General features: G+C 35.6%; 4 long non-coding RNA genes across 4 annotated transcripts; 3 read left to right on the top strand and 1 right to left on the bottom strand.

Moving 5' to 3' along the window:
• The first annotated feature begins 4,595 nt into the window (after positions 1-4,595).
• LOC144657710 (uncharacterized) lies at positions 4,596-6,118 on the top strand. The gene is made up of 2 exons (XR_013571598.1): positions 4,596-4,833; positions 5,855-6,118. It is a non-coding gene; the product is annotated as an uncharacterized LOC144657710 (long non-coding RNA).
• A 2,906-nt stretch (positions 6,119-9,024) lies between these two features.
• Positions 9,025-10,055, top strand: LOC144657722 (uncharacterized). Its single transcript, XR_013571608.1, has 2 exons — positions 9,025-9,496; positions 9,789-10,055. It is a non-coding gene; the product is annotated as an uncharacterized LOC144657722 (long non-coding RNA).
• Positions 10,056-12,155: 2,100 nt separating this feature from the next.
• On the bottom strand, positions 12,156-13,016 carry LOC144657715 (uncharacterized). Its single transcript, XR_013571603.1, has 2 exons — positions 12,843-13,016; positions 12,156-12,439 (listed from the first exon to the last, which is right to left on the bottom strand). It is a non-coding gene; the product is annotated as an uncharacterized LOC144657715 (long non-coding RNA).
• Positions 13,017-15,781: 2,765 nt separating this feature from the next.
• Positions 15,782-16,921, top strand: LOC144657717 (uncharacterized). Its single transcript, XR_013571605.1, has 2 exons — positions 15,782-15,976; positions 16,652-16,921. It is a non-coding gene; the product is annotated as an uncharacterized LOC144657717 (long non-coding RNA).
• Positions 16,922-18,135: the final 1,214 nt, after the last annotated feature.

The raw sequence follows: 18,135 nt of genomic DNA, 5'->3' as shown, positions 1-18,135 counted from the left end.
ATATATTAAGGGTTCTTATCGCTTGATATAGGCTCACTAAACAAAACTTGTTACCATAAACAAAGACCTACACTTATAAAGATGATTAAGAAAACCACAAATTGAATTCACTTTCTAAAACATGTACAACTGCTACAATAGCGTAGAACTTCGTTGTATTTTTAAACTTTATGAGTACAATAAATTAGCATAAAAGTTTAAATAGATGTTTAAAGACAAGTTTAGCTCTGCTTCAGATAGCTTGCTCAATTTCAAAACTGTTTAAATTAAAAGAACGATTTAGAACTGCTTTTCTGGTGATGTTGTTTAAAGGAGAAGTTCACTCCAGAATGGCCTTACGCGTGCGCACCCTCCGGCGCCCCCTCCTCGTGCCCCTCGACCCGCCGCCATCTGGCTGGCCGGGCTCCCGGGGCCGCCCCTCGCCCCACTCCGTCTCCGCGTCTCGTCGCCCCTCTGCTCCCCCTCTGTCTCTCTCCGTCGGCGTGCTCCATCCCGTCCTCCCTCGTCGACCGCGACACGCCCCGCTCACCTCCCCCGGCGCGCCGCCCGCGCGATCGCTCGCAGGCGCCCCCCTCCTCGGCAGTCCGTTCTCGCGCCCTCCTGCATGGGGGTGGTGTCTCGGCTCGCTCAAGCACCCGGGCGCTGACTCTGACGTCACGCCATCTCTCCGTGGCGGCGTCAGTCGGGGCTACGGAGGGGTGCGCTCGTGGAGTGAAAGGGTGACATTTGTCTGCGTAGATGGCCATCTGGGGCTCTCCTAAAAAACAGCTTTGCGTGACATGCCGGTCAATGTTGTGTTACACTTCCCAAAAAACGTTCTCAAAAATGGCGTCACGAACAAGAATGGTCCAGGTAGCTGAGTACTTGCAAACTCGATTTGCATTGGTAATACCCTGGGGATAGCTGAGACTTGGGGTCGGCCCCCCCTCCTCTCTCGGGCCGCGGTGGGTGGCCCCCCCCCCCCGGTTCGGGGCCCCCCCCCTCCTCGCCTGGTCTTGGGCTTGTCCCGCCGGCGTCTCCATTCTTATTACCATGTCATTAACAATACCCAGGGTAGAATTACACTGTGCTACCCACAAATTCCATGAATCTATTATCCTCCCAAAATATGTACCTGCGATTATACAATGTTACGATTTAAAAAAACACATTCTCAGTTATTTCGAAGAAATAGTTACATAATTTCTTAAAAATTTCCCGGTTTTTTTTCGTACGGATAATGCCTTGGCTCAATCGAATCAACTGTTTAATCGTATATTTGTTTGTAAAATCCTGGTTAAAACTATCCACGGCAAAGAATGTAGTAAATGATTTTTAAATACAGTTGTTTTCATTTCGGTACTTTTCAGTTAATAAAGATGCATTTACTCTATCGGTCTCCCCAACTAAAATGACTTTTCTTTTTGGTGTGGAAAGCGTGTATTAAAAACTGACAAACATTACATTTTTAAATTATATCCCAAAATAAACTATTCACATCTTATGAAAAGGAGAAGGTATTTCATGGAGGTGCTTGGGTTAGAAAAAAACAATTAAGGGTCAGCCAATTTCGTCGTTTATCCTAATGGCTTTTTATAAAACCTTTTCAACGTGTTTCAGCTGCCGGACCAATAACGCATTATGCCTACTATTAAATGGCATCTTCATTAAAAATTTACTGGATCCATGGAAAAACATGTTTAACTTCACACAAGCTCTTCAACTTTGTCTCAAATTGAAATTAAGCTTGATAAAGGTGTGGAAAATATGAAAGCCGAAAACACTTTATCCGTTTTATATAAAGGAAGCCACAATTACTCAATCCTTCGCAGCGTAAACAACTGTTTTAGCGTTTTGAGATAACGGTCTTGTTCAATTATTCATTAAGTGTTTTCATACAGTGCGATTCAAGAAAGAAAATATCACGACTCCGTCAGGGAGTTTAAAAATTATTTCTCCATTCAGACCATCAGTACCAAATTTTACTAAGTTCTCAAAGTTAAGTTTATAATTTTCAAAATTTAATTTTTTTGTAAGTCATCTCATGTCATGTTTAGCACTTATTATGCCGAGGGTGTTTTCCACTACAAATGTTTTTTTTCTTAATGCAAGCGTGCGTATATTCAGTAAGTTTTTAATTATTTATCAAGCCCTGAAAGTGATCTGTCATGATAAGCTAAAAGCAGGAATCATCATTATTTACGATGGGTGCATAGTTATTATCACTACTGGTGGTATTCACAAATCTCGAGCTAAAAATTCGATCGCCCGAGCAAAAGCATTTTCATTATTGTATGCATCTTAAGAAGCAAGGGTTTTTTTATTTTAAAACAACCATTCACTGTTTCAATATCCGTTATTTAGCAATAAATGACTTATTATCATCATACATGTAAGCTTATAGAAACACTACGCTTGTAGACGCACACGCAATGTGCTTTGAGATCAATTCCGATCAACAAATTTCTAATACCAGTGCTATCGACCCAGCGAGGATAATTTGACTGAAAATAAATTAGTACAGTTTCGTATTTGTTACTCGTACATCGTTTAAAGACAAGTACTTTCGGCATTGAAGGTTTATTTGAATGACTGGTATAAGCTTCAACATAATTTATGATTTTTGGATTTCGTAGCTGAAAACTTAACCAGCGGAAATTTAGGAAACAAAATGTTACTCATCCATTGTTAGATTTCGAACGCAAATTTTCTTTTATAAACAAAATTTCTGAAAAAAAATGAGATGTTGGCTTTTCAAAGGTTTAAGCAGGTGCTTTAATAAACAGAAAATATACTAGACTTTCTGAGCAGTGTTTTATCTGGTATTAATGAACTTTCTGCGAAAATGCGACTTTTGATTCAACGTAATTTTAACGGATAAACTAAATTCCTCAACAATTTTAATTTATTTGACTTACTTCTTTGCTAGCTAGAAGGGAAACTCTTCCAGTACTTTACAAAAACTCCCATGATATTGTTTAGCTATAAAATAACAATGAATTCGAAACTTGCTGAGAAAACTGTAATACCACTCTGAGCTTTTGAACAATCGAATTTCATATTTGGGTAGTAGACTTTCAATAAAGTCCTTCATCTTTATTATGACGCGCCGGGACGAAGACCTCTCGCGACTTGCGTCGCTCGGTTTCGCGACTTTGTCGCTCACTAAGCCGCTCCGCGGCCTAAAGCTCGATTCGATCGCTTAATTCTCGTGAGGTCGACTTGTGGTAAATCTAAATTGGGTAGCTGCCAGCATGTCTACAGTTTCGAGTGTTGATGATCTCTATTACTCCTGATAACTGATAAACACCTTTGTTAAATTCAGGCAATTCTCCTAAAAACATCATTTCTCTTTCTTGCATGACTCGTAAAAGTAAACGATCATTTTTACATACTAAAATAATAGTTTGGGCCTTATTAACACCATGGTCTAATTATCATATGCTAACTGATAACGACTTTCCTAATGGAAATATATATGGGCGTCTAACAAAAACTAAAAGCACTTATTTAAAGCAAAAACGCGTCGGCAGAATTTGGTAAAACTGTCAGAACAACAAACTAAACATTCTTTTCTTTTATTCCAACCAAACAGCAAATACGCTGAATTTTTAAATAATATGTTTAATGTGGATTTTCAAAACACTTAACGAATTATTGAATAAGACCGTTATCCGAAAACTCTGAAAAATTTGTTTACGTTGTGAAATTTGATAAATGTACTTCCATTTTAAAACAGATAATGTTTTCCACACCCTTATCCAGCGTAATTTCAATTTGAGACAATGAAGAAGACCTTCAAATATAAAAGTGTGAAGTCAAACATGCAATTCCATGGATTCAGTTAATTTTTAATACACTCACCGTGTAATAGGTATCATTAGTTGATGGTCTGGCAGCTGAAAAACTTTGAAAAGGTTTCATAAAAAGCTATTAGAATAAACGGCAAAATTGGCTGAGCCTCAATTGTTTTTTTCAACCCACGCGGCTCCATCAAACACCATCTTCCTTTTATCAGCTGTGAATAGTTTATTTTGATATATCAATTTAAAATTTAATGTTTGTCAGGTTTTAACACACGCTTTCCACAAAAAATATATATTTCACAATTATTTCCTACTTTCTTTTGATTTATTTTAACCAGGATTTTACAAACAAATTTACTATTAAAATAGTTCATGAGAATGAGCCAGGGCATAAGTTTCAAAAAAACTACTTTGTAAATATGCCCGCGAAGTAATTAAGAGAGAGTGAGGATATTACGTTTTTCGAATCGTAAAATTGATTAATGGCAAGTTCATATTATGGGAGCATAAAAATTTCTTTAAATTTGTGGGTATAAAAACGTTTTGTGGAATATATAGGTCACGCAACACGTCATGGACCTGTGAATCACGCAACGCCGTTATTCAAACAATGTCAACAAAAAAATTAGTTACATATCGTTCTAATTTTTTAAAAACATTTTGAAACAGGGAAGCTATCTGGGGCAGAGGTTAAATTTTTAACATCTATTTGAACTTTTATGCCAAGCTACACATGAAAATTGGAAATAGAAGGAAATCCTACCAATTGTGGCAATTGTTTTAAAAAGGGAATTCAATTTGTGGTTTTCTTTCTCACAATTGTAGGTCTTTGCGTTAACAAATTAAAAATCTCTTTTGTTTGGGTACGTATATATCGAGCGATGAGCACTCTCAATATCACAACTCTTTTGTAAGCAAAATTACGTTTTGCCTGACGGACAAAATGGACTCGTATAAGATCGTTATAATTTACCTGATCGTTGTGGCTGGGCTCCATCTCTGCAGTGCTCAATGTTCTGACGGGTGGGGCAGTGTTTTTGGCTGTAAGGTTTGTCACAAATCTTTTCTGCTTCATAGAAAATGCTATATTTTGATCATGAACAGTTTGCACTTAATCAGATTTTGGTTTCTCATGAGAATTCCAAGTCAATTAATTTTATTTTCTCTGAGTATGTTCAAAGCTTGCATTTTTCAAGAAGTTCTCAATTTATGATAACTTCTTCTGTTTGTTTTTCAGAGTATTACTTGTGGTATAAGTTAAAACCGATATTTGTCCAAAATTTGTTAATCCAATCTAAGATATCATATAAGAGCATGTTAGAGAAATTCTAGGACAAACCTCGCGAACATTACGTCCACCAACAAAAGTATAGGTTGTGTACCTTATACCTAGAGGTGCAGTTCTATACCAGTGAAATTCACTTCAAGGATGTAAAAATTGCTTCATACTGTAGTTTTATTCAAATTAGATGATTTTAACTGTCCCCACCCAGTTAACAATGGTAGTTCTTAAATATTGACCAACGAGATCTGTTACAGGTTGGTGTAATGTATAGGTAACGTCTACGAACGAATGGCAAATTTAGGGGACGGTATCAAATGGTCTTTGCGAGCATTTGCGGCAGCGGCCCCTCGAGCACGAGCATTGAGCCTTGCGGCGCGAGCACTTTTCACCTACCTCTACTCCGAGCATGCGAGCACTGTAAGTGCGAGCACGGCGACCCACTAAAATTTGCGACATTGGGCACTGCGACATTGAGGGACCATCTGACTCCTAAATTTTACATAGATAAAAATAATCGCAATAACTTAACCCTTTAATTCCACACAATTATCAGCAGCAAGCATTTCCTTACAGTATGTTCATGACATTGTCAAGCAGACAGGGAGTGGAACTCACTGAAATATACAACTAAGGGATATGCCTCATTTTAATGTACCGTATGTTATATTTCAATGGTTGGACTGAAAGGGCAAGACATTTGATAGGAACTATAAAGTGGGACTTAAACAAGACAAGGTGAAGATGTTTTGATTGCTTGAGTAATAATTTAATTTTATTTCTGTAGAGAGATGATGCGAAAAGAACTGAAACTAACATGTTTGGGAGAGAAGACCGGGGCTTTTCAAGTGAAGATCAACAAGACAAAAAGGCGAACAATAACGACGAATTTTACTTTAAGAGAATGCCCACGAATTATGGATACAAGGACATGATGAAAGATTTATTTGCGTGATGTCTATTGCATTCCTGTTCAATTAACACCATTTTCCTTTCATGTACTAACAGAAATGTAAGAATCGAAATATGTTCAATTACTTATAAAACCACAATAAACTTCATTGTAGGAATAAACCATTAGCTAATGGCTTATTTTTTTTCTCATAATATCAATAACATGAATGAAAAATAAGTGTGTTGTGGCTTTGTTGGTTTTTGGCTCTTTACCCGATCGGGTGGCAAGATAAATTGCGTATTGTCTGGATCGGTGGTTCAATAAATCCTTTACTCAATCATGATACTGTTGGCGTGTTCATCGAAGCACAGTAATTCTACAGATGGGAAGAAATCATTCTCCGGATCCCTAAATCTCTACGCGCCCTTTCACAATATAATACCCTCTGGGCAAAACCTAACTATATTTTTCACAGGTCTAAATTACAATTCTGTTATACACAGCAAAATAAAACTCATTTGGCCAGATCGACTAGTGTTATTAAAAGATCGCTTGAACAAGTGTCCCAACTACTTTTGATCGACAAGTAATAAGTTTGTTTACTACCTTTTATTTGCTCCATCAGATCACACATTTTAACATTTTTCCACACTGTATTGAAGTAAAGGTATTTGCATGAAAGTGTAAACAGTAGCTTAATTAATTTTTGTTCTGTATATTTATATTCAGTTTCCAGCTTTCAACACCCATACTTTTTCATTTTCTGTAGTGTTTCGGTGAGTTTAGATGTGCGAAAGACCAAGAAAATACATTATATCACCTTCAATTTCCAGCAAATATTTTGTTTGTCTTTTGTGGTTTCGTTTTCCGTTTCAATAACTTTGGTTTTGTTTGTATAAACGCTATTATCACGTATAAAAAATGCAAAATAATAACAAACATGGAGTATAAAAAAACAAATTCCGGAAGTTTAACTAAAGCTGGATGAAAATTTCTCCTTTATATTGAACTGGGCCGGCGAAAGATTACTATTTCTCAAAACAGATCATTATGTAAATTAAAAACAAGGAAAAGGGTTTGGCTTTTCTTGAAATCTTTTATTGAGCTTTAAACAAAACTCAACGAGAACTGAATAACCGTAAGAAGTAGAGCATTAAACGAAAATAGTGACCTACTCCATTCCGTTTGATAAGTGCTGCACATCGGACAGGATAAAACGCGTGCGGGCTCATAGCTGACACTGGAAATTTCGATCGGTTTCCGCCCGCTTGGTGGCTTGATCTTTAACCTTGTCTTATATGAAGAAGCAATAAAATTCACTTGAACTAGGTGTTCACTATCAACGTTTTCTTGACAACATACCGGCCGCGGCAAGCGCTCGAAAGAAATCACCAGCTGAGGCCCAAAACGCCAAACATCATTGGCCACCAGGTCTATTGCAAAGTTCAACTGAAGGTTTTGTATCATTAAGTTGATTTATGTCGGTCTGTTTGACAATCCTATGAAGATTAAACATTATTCCTCGGTAAAAACAAGCGGTTTGACAACAATTCATATAAGTTAGCTGATAAAAATATAAATTAGCCGAAGTTTCCTTTGAAGTCTGAAGAAAAAATAAAATAAAATTGGCCAACATTAATTGTGGAGGCACGGTCTCATTGCAACAAAATTAAAAGAAACAGAAAACTGAGTCACGGGACTAGCGTGACACGTGACATCCTAACTCACACTGAGCTCCAGCCCCCACTTCATATAAAAAAGTAATGTAAAAATTATCAATGCCCTTTTTATTATTAAAAATAATCCTGGTAAAATAATCCTCATAATGTCGCAAAAATTAAGAAGTTCTAATATTTTATGAGCCGCTGTCATTTGTTTAGATGATGCATGGCAACTGGTTATTAATTTGAAATTCATTTTAAGCGTAAATTAATAAAAACGCCTTAAATTATAGACGCAACATATCGACCTAATCGTAGTTAAAATTTTCTCGTTTTGAAAAACGACGCGGACCAATAAAGAAACTGTGATAGTTCGTTGTATTATAAATAAAAATGTGTTATTTTACAAGAAATAAAACGTCTTTTTTCCATTTGCAAGAATGTTAAAAAACAATGCAATATCGTAATTATAGCATTTACAACCTTAAAATGTATGGAGAAACCTCTGAAAAGTTTGGAATTATTTAAGTTGTAATAAATGGGAAAACTGCATAGTCATACAGCGTATGTTGAACTGAGCACGACACCCTGCGTGCAGCTGTTCAATAATTTCCAAATAACAACACAGGCTTTTAAACAAAATGTTTTATGCATTACGTTTGTGCAAGATAAAATTCTCGAGTTAAAAATTGAGAAACGGCAGATTCATGTCGAGGGTATAACTCGTCTTATTCTAAAGCTAAAAATTATTTTTAGAAGATATCATGGAAAATTCAAAAATATTAAAGAAGATATGACATTTTTCTTGTTTGGTACATTTCAATATCTTAAATAGGCTATATGATGTTTTCTCAGATACGTTGTTGAATATGTTTATTCTTTTTGGAACTTCATTGTACGACACCTGCCGAAAGGTCTTTATTAAGGGAAGTGTAATTTCTCTTTATCGTTAGCATCACATATTAAAAGAATTAGTTAATACTTTAAAATTAAGGTAACAAGGTTACATCAAAGGCGTCAGAGATCACCTTTTATGGTATTCCTTAAACACTGAGGTATAATGACAAAAGTTATAGTGTATTCATTTATTATTTAAGGTTTTGGCTTTAAAAGTTATTTTAGAAGTTGTTTATGGGGAACACGTTCTTTTTCAAACCTCACATTTCTAAAAAATAACAAGCCAATTAAAATGTTTTTTGGGACTTCCTTTCAGCTGTAAAAATTGTTTGCAAACAAAAATGCTCACAAAGCCGTTTAAGTCGAATATAACAAATACTAAACTAAAATAAAGATCAAAGAAAAAATGAAAATGGTGACTGTTTAATTCATTGTGAAGTCGTAGCATATTATCTTCGCCCCCGGGGAGATAATAGTATGTATGTGTATGTATGTATGTAAAGATATCACCCCACTCTATCACTCTATCACCATACTCTACCCAAACTTGAACTCAGTCTTTCGGCAAATTTGCAGATTTGAGAAACACGTGTAGTTATTAAATGCCATTCACTTTTAAATAGAATGTTAAAACACAATGACTGCATCTATTTGGCGTTTATGAAGCAACGCCAATATTATTGTGATAATAGAAACACGCGAACATCGCACAGGTGGCATGCCTATATACAAACGTCATTAAGGTTTACACCGCTCCCAGGCATTCAAACACCAATATAAAAGCCAACTTTGTACCTTAGCTAAACGTCAGTTAGAAGTATAGCCAGTACAGCACAGGAATCTGAAGATCATCATAGCTGAAGATGGCCTTGAAGGCGTTCGTTGCGATACTCCTCTTGTCAGTGGTTCTTGAGTTCTCAGCTTTTTGTCAAGGCCAAAAATACAAATGTATTTTCACGCCTTGGGTAAAAGAGAGGTACATATAGAATCATTCTCTAACTGTTAAATCTTTTAAAACAAACATTTAACTCGGAAAGCGTTTAGCGTTTGGTGCAACTTTGGTGTCAGTGCTCGTATTCTGTTAATTACTTCATTGGAGGTCCGTATGGTCTCCATCGTGTCGGCTATAAAAGAAGGTTTTCATTTATTATTCTAAATCTGTTTTTATTTATTTTTGTATGTCTTATGAAATATACCAAACATTACGCCAATTTTCAACACCCAATTTGACTTTCATAAATGTGTTTTATCATTTATTTTGTTTAGAGTTTTGAGGATGCACTGCGGCCGTTTTCACCCGAGAGTGACCTGATTCCTTTGAACGAATACAGAAGAAACAAACTGATGCATTTCTCAGATATGCTACGTAACAAGCGAAACAGATTCGATGAAGCTATGGAAGAAAAATGATGTAAAGCTAGACATCCCTTGCCAAACAAAGAGAGAATTGTGCAAAATTTAACGTAATAGATAACATAACATAAATTTTGATAGTATTTAAAAATGGATTGTTTAAAGTACTATCATTCATCAGTTCTCTGTAATAAAAAAGACGCTTAAAATATGCCTGGATGTTTTACTCCCAATAACCGTGTCGTCTGTCACGGCGCAAACCGTATATCAACTGAACTTGATTAACTTAAAACCGAACGTGACGAATTTTTAAAAAAACGCATTAATTTATAATTTTTAAAGACAAAAAAAAAGACTCAAAACACAGGAAAAATTTAAAAAAATAAACTGACCCTGATGGATAAAAACTAAGAAAAGTAGTTTAAAGTACGATAAGTTCTATAGCAAAATTCATACTCAGCTTGGATTGAACTTTCTTTGCTCTATACTAGAAAAGGAGCCGTGGTTTGTATACGGTGCCACTGAGTCTCAAGTCAAAGTCGAGGGACAATATATTCCTATTTAAAATTATTTCCCAACCAAAAATTTCGCCACAAGATAAACAATCATAATGATATGATAGTAGAACGTTACTGGGTTCTTCAAAAAAAGTTTTTTTAATCTTCTCCCGACTTCTTTCCTCCCAAGGTTTTAATTATCTTTTGGTGTTTTTTTTTTTTATTTTTTTAAAAAAAAAACATAATGTTCTTTATATATGTGACCGACATTAATTATTTGCCCTAAGAGCATGACATACTCATCAAAACAGCTTTTGTCTCTAAAAAAAGATATTATTTTTCACATCTAAATCGTTCTACCATCTTTTTTTAATTTCTTCTTAATTAAGGAATATTAATAGTGACCTAGGCAAGTGCAGAAAGCAAGTGGTAAAAAAAGGAAAGAAATCGACCGTTGGGTCTGACCATGCAAACATGGTAAACCTTTCAAATGCTGACTTTCCTGCCGCCTGAAGCGGTTCATGACGTAATGAGCGGATGCACCACATAATATGTGCAAATTAAAGTAGGTTTTGCCAAAAAAATATCCAAACACGACATAAAGATTGTTTGGATATTCTCCAAGTTCTACAAATCCAAATTTTTTCTCCAAAACTCTCAAATTTCGTTTCTCTTAATTTTTTTCCAGTCACTCTTTAATATCTTTTGAAAATGTGAGGAAAATTACACATAAAAACCATTCTTTATATTAGAGCCGAGATCACAGTATCCTCATTATCTTTTTGACCAATCAGAGCGTGCGTAGTATCTCAGTTATTTTATAATGGCATAATGATAACGCTCTCTCTGATTGGTTATGCTGTTGTTTTGCATAAGCTATGTAAACACGGATTGAAAAGGTCATCATCGTCTAGTTCTTCCACCTGCTTATTGTTTCGAGTAGTAAAATAAGTCTAAAGAATTTCATATCTCGAGTTAGTATATTTGTAATTTGTTTTCGTAGAAATCTGTTTAAAAATAAAATACTAAAGAAACGATCGGTACAACTTGATAAAAAAAAACGGTTTATAACCTTAAGTGTCGTTGTAAACAACCTTTTTATGGTAAATAATAAAGATAGTAAATTTTAAGCTCGTAATAAACAATGAAGAAGAAGTGTTCAACATGACTCGAGCAGGGACAAGAAATCGAGTTCCCGACGGGAATCGACCCATGGCCTCCCAGATCGTTGGCCTCTCCCAGCTACGAGGACTCGTTGTGAGCTGGGCCATTTTACTAGGTGATAAGTGACACGCCTTCGAGCTGCGAAGTTTCGAGAATTTGCCTTCGAGCTACCAAGTACTCGGGTTAAGTTATCTGCAATCCTTTTTGATGGAGAGTGAAGAAGGGTTTTTTTTACTAAAGCTGAGGTAAAGCATCTAGCTGAGTAGCTGCTACTTTTCCTCACAGAACCTCAAGCGTAAAGTGCAAAAACAAACAAGCAAAAAAATAAAAACGCGTGGAAAGAAGTCGTTCTTTCCGGCCTTCGTACCTCGCTCTAATATTCGCGTGGGTAATTGGGAATTTCCAACTCGCTTTTTTGCTTCTTATATTAGTCGAAGTGGGAAAGTCAAGGCTGTTCAAATTCTAGCCAACGTAAACTGTCGTCCATCATCGCCAGTGCAATTCTATACCTACTCAGTGTGAATCGCATTTATACCCCAACAGTAAGTTAAATGTTAGTGCGTGTTCTTATAATTTGAGTTTCACTCGCGTACGATTTAGTTCAGATAAAAAACGCAGATCAAGAATTTTTATTCTTTATTGGCGACTGAATGATTAAACTGCACAAACTATATGCACTGTTTACAATATAATTTATCCTTTAGTCGTATCGAAATTTACACAGTTCTTATGCTCAGTATATGCCATCAAGAATTTCCTCAGTTTTCTTCTACATCATCGTTCAATTCGAGTCTGTTTCGCTTGTTTCGTAGCATGTCTGACAAACGCATTAGCTTGTTTCGTCTGTATTCATTCAAAGGAACCAGGTCACCCTCGGGTAAAGATGCCTTGGGATCTTCCAACTCCTGAAGACAAACGAGAAAAGGAAAATTCCGAGTTCATTCAAGACATTCATATAAAATTCCACGAAAATGATGGATTGTTAGTAGGTAAACTTAAACTTAAACCAAAATTCACCTGTAATAATCTGACACATGCATTTGTGCATGTCATAAGAAAAAAGTTAGAAAATTGACTTCGTTTGCAGATCGTTCTTTCAAGTAGAACTTCTTTTTGGAACAATAATACGGCACTAGGCGAAAATTACATTCACTCGGAAGGCGGAAAACATTTGGTCACTGGCAGACGCTAAATTAATGTAAAACTTGTTAATACTGTGGACATTTAACAACAAGTCCTGAAGAATTTTAACAGCCAAAGGAGACTTTTGCTATCTAACGTTTGTTCAGTTTATCAAAATTAACATACCTCTCTTTTACAAGTAGTGAAGATACATCTGTACTGGCCTTGACATAGCCCGGAAAACTCCAGTACTACAGACAGGACAAGAAGCGCCACAAAAACCTTCAAGGCCATTGCTACGGTCTTTAGATACCTCAAGCTGAACCTTCAACTGACGTTTGATTGAAAACACTTTCTAGTCGGCTTTTTATGCGCGTGATGCAAAAAGGAAAGGTGTTAACCCTTGTTAACCTAATGGTCTATTAATGAGAGGTAATGAAGGATGTTAAGATATGCCACCAACGCTCTATTCAGGTTTTTTAATAAATGTACTATGCAATCATTGGGTTTTAAACACTTAAGAATTGAATGAATAGTGAAAAGCGTTTTACTAGCTTGATTAACCAAAGAGTATTGACAATTGCAGCCAATACCACAAGGAAAAAATGATTGTTTTCCGCAAACGGAACAAAAGCTTTGGGTTTTCCGACACTTGATTTTAAAGCTACATTTTTGTGATATTTCTTTTCTTTTTGAGTTTTAAAAGTTCATTCACTGGTTTAGAGAGCTTTTAAAGTTTCACATCCCTTACACATTAAGTAACATTACAGCTTAAAGGTAGCCTTGCGTTGGTTAAAAAGAAACGTGATCGCCTAAAGCGTTTGAGGGTGAAATGTTTAATAATAAATGAAAAGATTTATATTTACATAACCATACTTGTTTAAAGAATCGAAATTTCATAAAAGGCGATAGGTGATGAAAACAGTTTCAAAGTAGCAGCAATTCCTTTCATAATTTGACACTGATTAAGAAGAAAGAAAATGTCAACACTTTTCCTAAATCATTCGAGTAATCACTTATTTTCTAAAGAGTAAACACGTTCAATTGCAAGGCTGTAAAAAGATGATTTAGGTTATTAAAGTCAATTTGGAGAGACGATGATATCATAGGTTTAAAAATCTCTTGATTATTGAAAAAACTAAAAATAACCCTGAGTAACATCAAAAAGTTAATTTGAAATGGCGGAAACTGTAAAACTTTAAGGGGTTTACCAGTAATAAGTTAATATATAGCTTTAGCAAAGAGCCAAGTTAGAATCAAAATAAGGCCTTTCCTTCCTCCTTCCATCCTGACAAAAAATTCTTTAGTTCAAAAATTTCTTTTCTGGAATCTTTGTCATTATCTTTGTTTTTCTAACAATTTTTAAACAAACCTTTCAATCTTTGATATAGTCATGGAGCCGAAATATTTAAATAAGTCAGTATTAAAATTATCTCTTTACAGTATTGCAAGTTAATATATTTTTTTTACTTAGAAAAAAAAGTGCATACTAGGACAGGTATATGGAAAGCATTGACTTTTTTCTCGTCAACAAGTGTCAAATGTGGAAGGAATTACTAAATATTCCGACACTATGCTAACAAATGCCATTATAAGCATCACTGATCACCCTTCAGGAATGTCTTTAAACAAGTGTGGTTTTACACCCTTACTTACTTTAAACAATTGTTAAATGTTGGGTTATTCATTTATTATTAAAGTCAGTTTATCTCAAAATTTCAGGGCGATCATGTTCTTTTTTTACTCTACTCAGGCCTTCTAGTTAGCTGAAGTTAACTGACGTTTAAAGGCTGCGAAGTGTTATTATTGAAATACTTTATCCTAAACCAAGTAACAAATTCAAAGTGACACTGTCACCAGTTTCATTTCAAAAACTCAAGAGCATATAGACATATGGAAACTACCAATTTTGTTAAAAATGAATATCACCCTGCAATGTACTGAAGCGATAAACAAGTGAAATTATTGTGATGCCATCAAGAACTTTAGATCTCAACTTGAAAAAGTCAGGCTGATTTTTTCTACTTTTGTCCTTGTGGACTGGAAAAACACCTAGGAATTATTATGGCTCCATCTTCCTTCAACAACAATTTACTTTTATATCTCCATCTTGATGTAACAGGTGCATTTCATGTATGAGAAGACCTATTCGCCAATTTTACTTCTTCTTACCAAAAACCATTAAATTCCCCGTGGCAGTGTGCCTTTAATATTGAACTTTTAAAGCTAAAGAGGGAGATAAACAAAAAGTGAGCTCAGAATTCAGAAAACAAGCTGTTGAAAACCCGAAACTACATTTTTACGTTTGCGTCAACCGGCAACAATATTATAATTTATAATTTTCTTTACCCGGCGATATTTGGTTAATAATATCGTCAAAACACTTTTTATTACCCATTCAATTCTAAAGTGTCAAACACCCCACTGCCGACTACACCATACCTATTATGAAATAATTTTGGTATTATTGTGTTAATAAAACGTGAAGACTTTGTAGGTGACGGCACTGTGATCTTAAACAACTGGCTTCAATGCCTCTTGTCAAGATTTCTCGTTAGTTTGACAAGGCTAAACGCCTTTCTACTCAAAAGACGCAAATAAAAAAACGAAAAAGTGTATTAAGCTAAATTGTGAGTTGAGGGTTCACGTACTTTGAAGTTTTGGTGTCTTCTGAAAATGAGAAATTAGTAAAAGGGACTGTGTCACGGATTTTACCTAAATTTAGGCATGGGAAATGACCATCAAATTCGGTGAAACATAAAGATAACCTCTTAAACAGACGGTGAAGGAACATTTCAATAACACATCAAATACAAGAGAAGGTACGGATGGCCAAAAACGACGAAGATTGAAACGGATTGCGATATGGGTTTTGAAATACTGTTGGGCTGAACAGTTTTCAAAGTTAGTCTTGTTTGCTTGTAACTTTAAATTATAACGCCCTGGAGACACATTTGGTTGCAATGAAACTATGGTTTTGTCATTTAGATCCATAGAAGTAGTATCTTTGCAAAAATTAACTTTCATAGCGAGTATTTGGCAAAACGTAATAAAATAAACTTAACCGCAGTCCCTTTAACTGCGTTCATTGCCGCTTGTCAATTAATTGGTTAGGTTGACAAGGCTAAGCACATAAAAAGCTGAACAAGTGTATTAAGCCAATCTGTAAGTTGAATGTTCAACCTGAGCTCGAAAAAAAGATAGTAGCAATGGCCTTAAAGGTTTTCGTGGCGCTCGTTGTACTGTCCGTGATGCTTGAGTTTTCCGGTCGATGCCAAGGCCAGTACCATTGTCTGTTCACACCTAGTTGTAAACGAGAGGTACGTATATGTTATCGAACAAACGATCTCTTAAGTCTCTTTTAGTTGTTGAAAGTTTTGAGAAAACTGAGCACCCTGTCGTTAATTGTAAGTGAAAAGACCAAAACCTTTTTTTAAAAGCGGCTACAAAACGTCCCTTAAGGCAGGCATTTCGCATTAAGTTAAAGCCGATTTAATGTTTCTGCTTCCTCTGAGAATGAATTTTTTATTTTCATCTGAAAGCGGCAGGTTTGCTATGAAACACTGTAAATCCTTCTTGATAAAAAAAGAAAAATTAAGTCATTTTTCATCTGTTTTCGTCGCTCTTAGTTGCTTTTTCCACCTTTTTTCTTGATATATTAACTATTTTCTTCGCTCTAACATGCACAAATGCACATGCCAACTGAGTTGGGCTGACATTTGAATTGAATAGGCCATTTCCGAGTTACCCTTTGCCTCTGTTTCAACGAGTCTACGTGCGAACCATTCAAATGAAGTTTGCAGAATGGACCTGTAGGTGAACACATTCATTGTGGTTCGCCGTGACTCGTGACGAGGCGGTACTCGGAAATGGCTATTCATTCCATCCCGCGATACCATTTTTCAGTAAAACATCTTTATCATAGAATTTTATTTGATGTTTCGTATTGCTTGGTAAAATCTCAGAATTTTCCTTTCTTTTTCATTTGTCATCAGGAGTTGGAAGATCCCAAGGCCTCTTTACCCAAGAGCGACCTGGTTCCTTTGAACGAATACCGACGAAACAAGCTAATGCGCTTGTCAGAAATGCTACGAAAGAAGCGAAACAGATTCAACGATGCTGCAGAAGAAAATTAATGAATATTTAAATAAAACGAACAGAACTGTGTAATGCAACATAAATAACATGAATTCGATACGAATAAGAGCTGGAATGTATACTGTAGATGTTCCTTAATTTTGTTTAATAAAAAAACGCAAAATTCAGCCAAACCGGTGTCGTAATATTTCGTTTTAAAACCACCGTAAGCAAAGGACGCTCTATCCGGCAATGTTGTACTATCAAGTCCTGTACACCAACTCAAGTGACGTGAAAAACTAGAAGTTATCCTACACAAGAGAAGGTAGAAATGCTAGCGTTGCATTGCTGCGGATTAAAGAAGTTTTTTGCAAGCATTTTTTTGCATTTTTGTAATAATAATACAGCTACCCTTGTATATCCGAGGTTTAATAGAAGTGAGTGATGTGATCTGCCGAACGCCAGTTCGGCGGATCGTCTTCGTGAATGTCACTCAGTTTTGCAGCAGGAGCTTGATGAAAAAGCTCTCTGCGAATGAACTCAGGTCAAAGAAATTAGAGAATTCCTTTTGCATTTCAAATAAAAATACTTGGGTTAAGACTTGTTTAAGAGCATGACGCCATTTTTAAGCTATTTTAATTAACGTAATGCTTCCCATTCGTGTAATGACAGCAAAAAAAGTGTTATTTTGTAAGTTTGAATTAATTTCCCTTTTATCTGACTTGTCTTTTATTGCATCATTGAACTTTTAAAATGTCTCTGACAGTTTGCCGTACTCTGACTAAGGCCCGCCACCTGTTACAGCCGCAATTTGCAAGGTCCAACCTTGTAATTAAAGAAATAGTCGGTACTCTTTAATAATGATTAACTATTATCAACACTTATTATCGACTTCCCTCATATTTTAATTTGTTCGATGCGTTTCTTTTACACTGCCCGACAGAGACGCGAAGTTTATTTTGGTTTCGTCTTGTCCAATTGGACCTTTCGTTCGTCTGCTGTTAGATTGCATTTTTCTCTTTTGAGTAATTATTTTTCCATACTTCATGTTAATTAAATGATTTTCATCTTAGACTTGCGTTAAAAGTGATTATACTGTTTATCTTCGGTTTTTACATTAACAAAATAACCAGAAAAAACGTTTAATTTTGTACCTGGATGACACAGGAAAACGTATAGAGTCTAAATGTTTAACCTGCAATAAACTCTGAACACAGTTGACAGTTAGTCTTGATAAACGAATTTCATTGCTTAAGTGAAAACGTATAACTATGGGGCTCATGCAGTCCTTGATGCTAATGGATGGCATTACGATTTTTTTCTCGGGTTCTTTGGCACATCAGAAAAAGTTAAACTGTTGATATTTTTTAGAATTATATCTACTTGACGATTAAAGCGGCCT

Source organism: Oculina patagonica, chromosome 6 (genome assembly GCF_052425735.1).
Source record: "Oculina patagonica isolate OP01 chromosome 6, crgOcupat, whole genome shotgun sequence".
NCBI lineage: Eukaryota > Metazoa > Cnidaria > Anthozoa > Scleractinia > Oculinidae > Oculina > Oculina patagonica.
The sequence above is the reverse complement of the archived record's forward strand: the minus strand, read 5'-3'. Positions and strand labels throughout refer to the sequence as shown.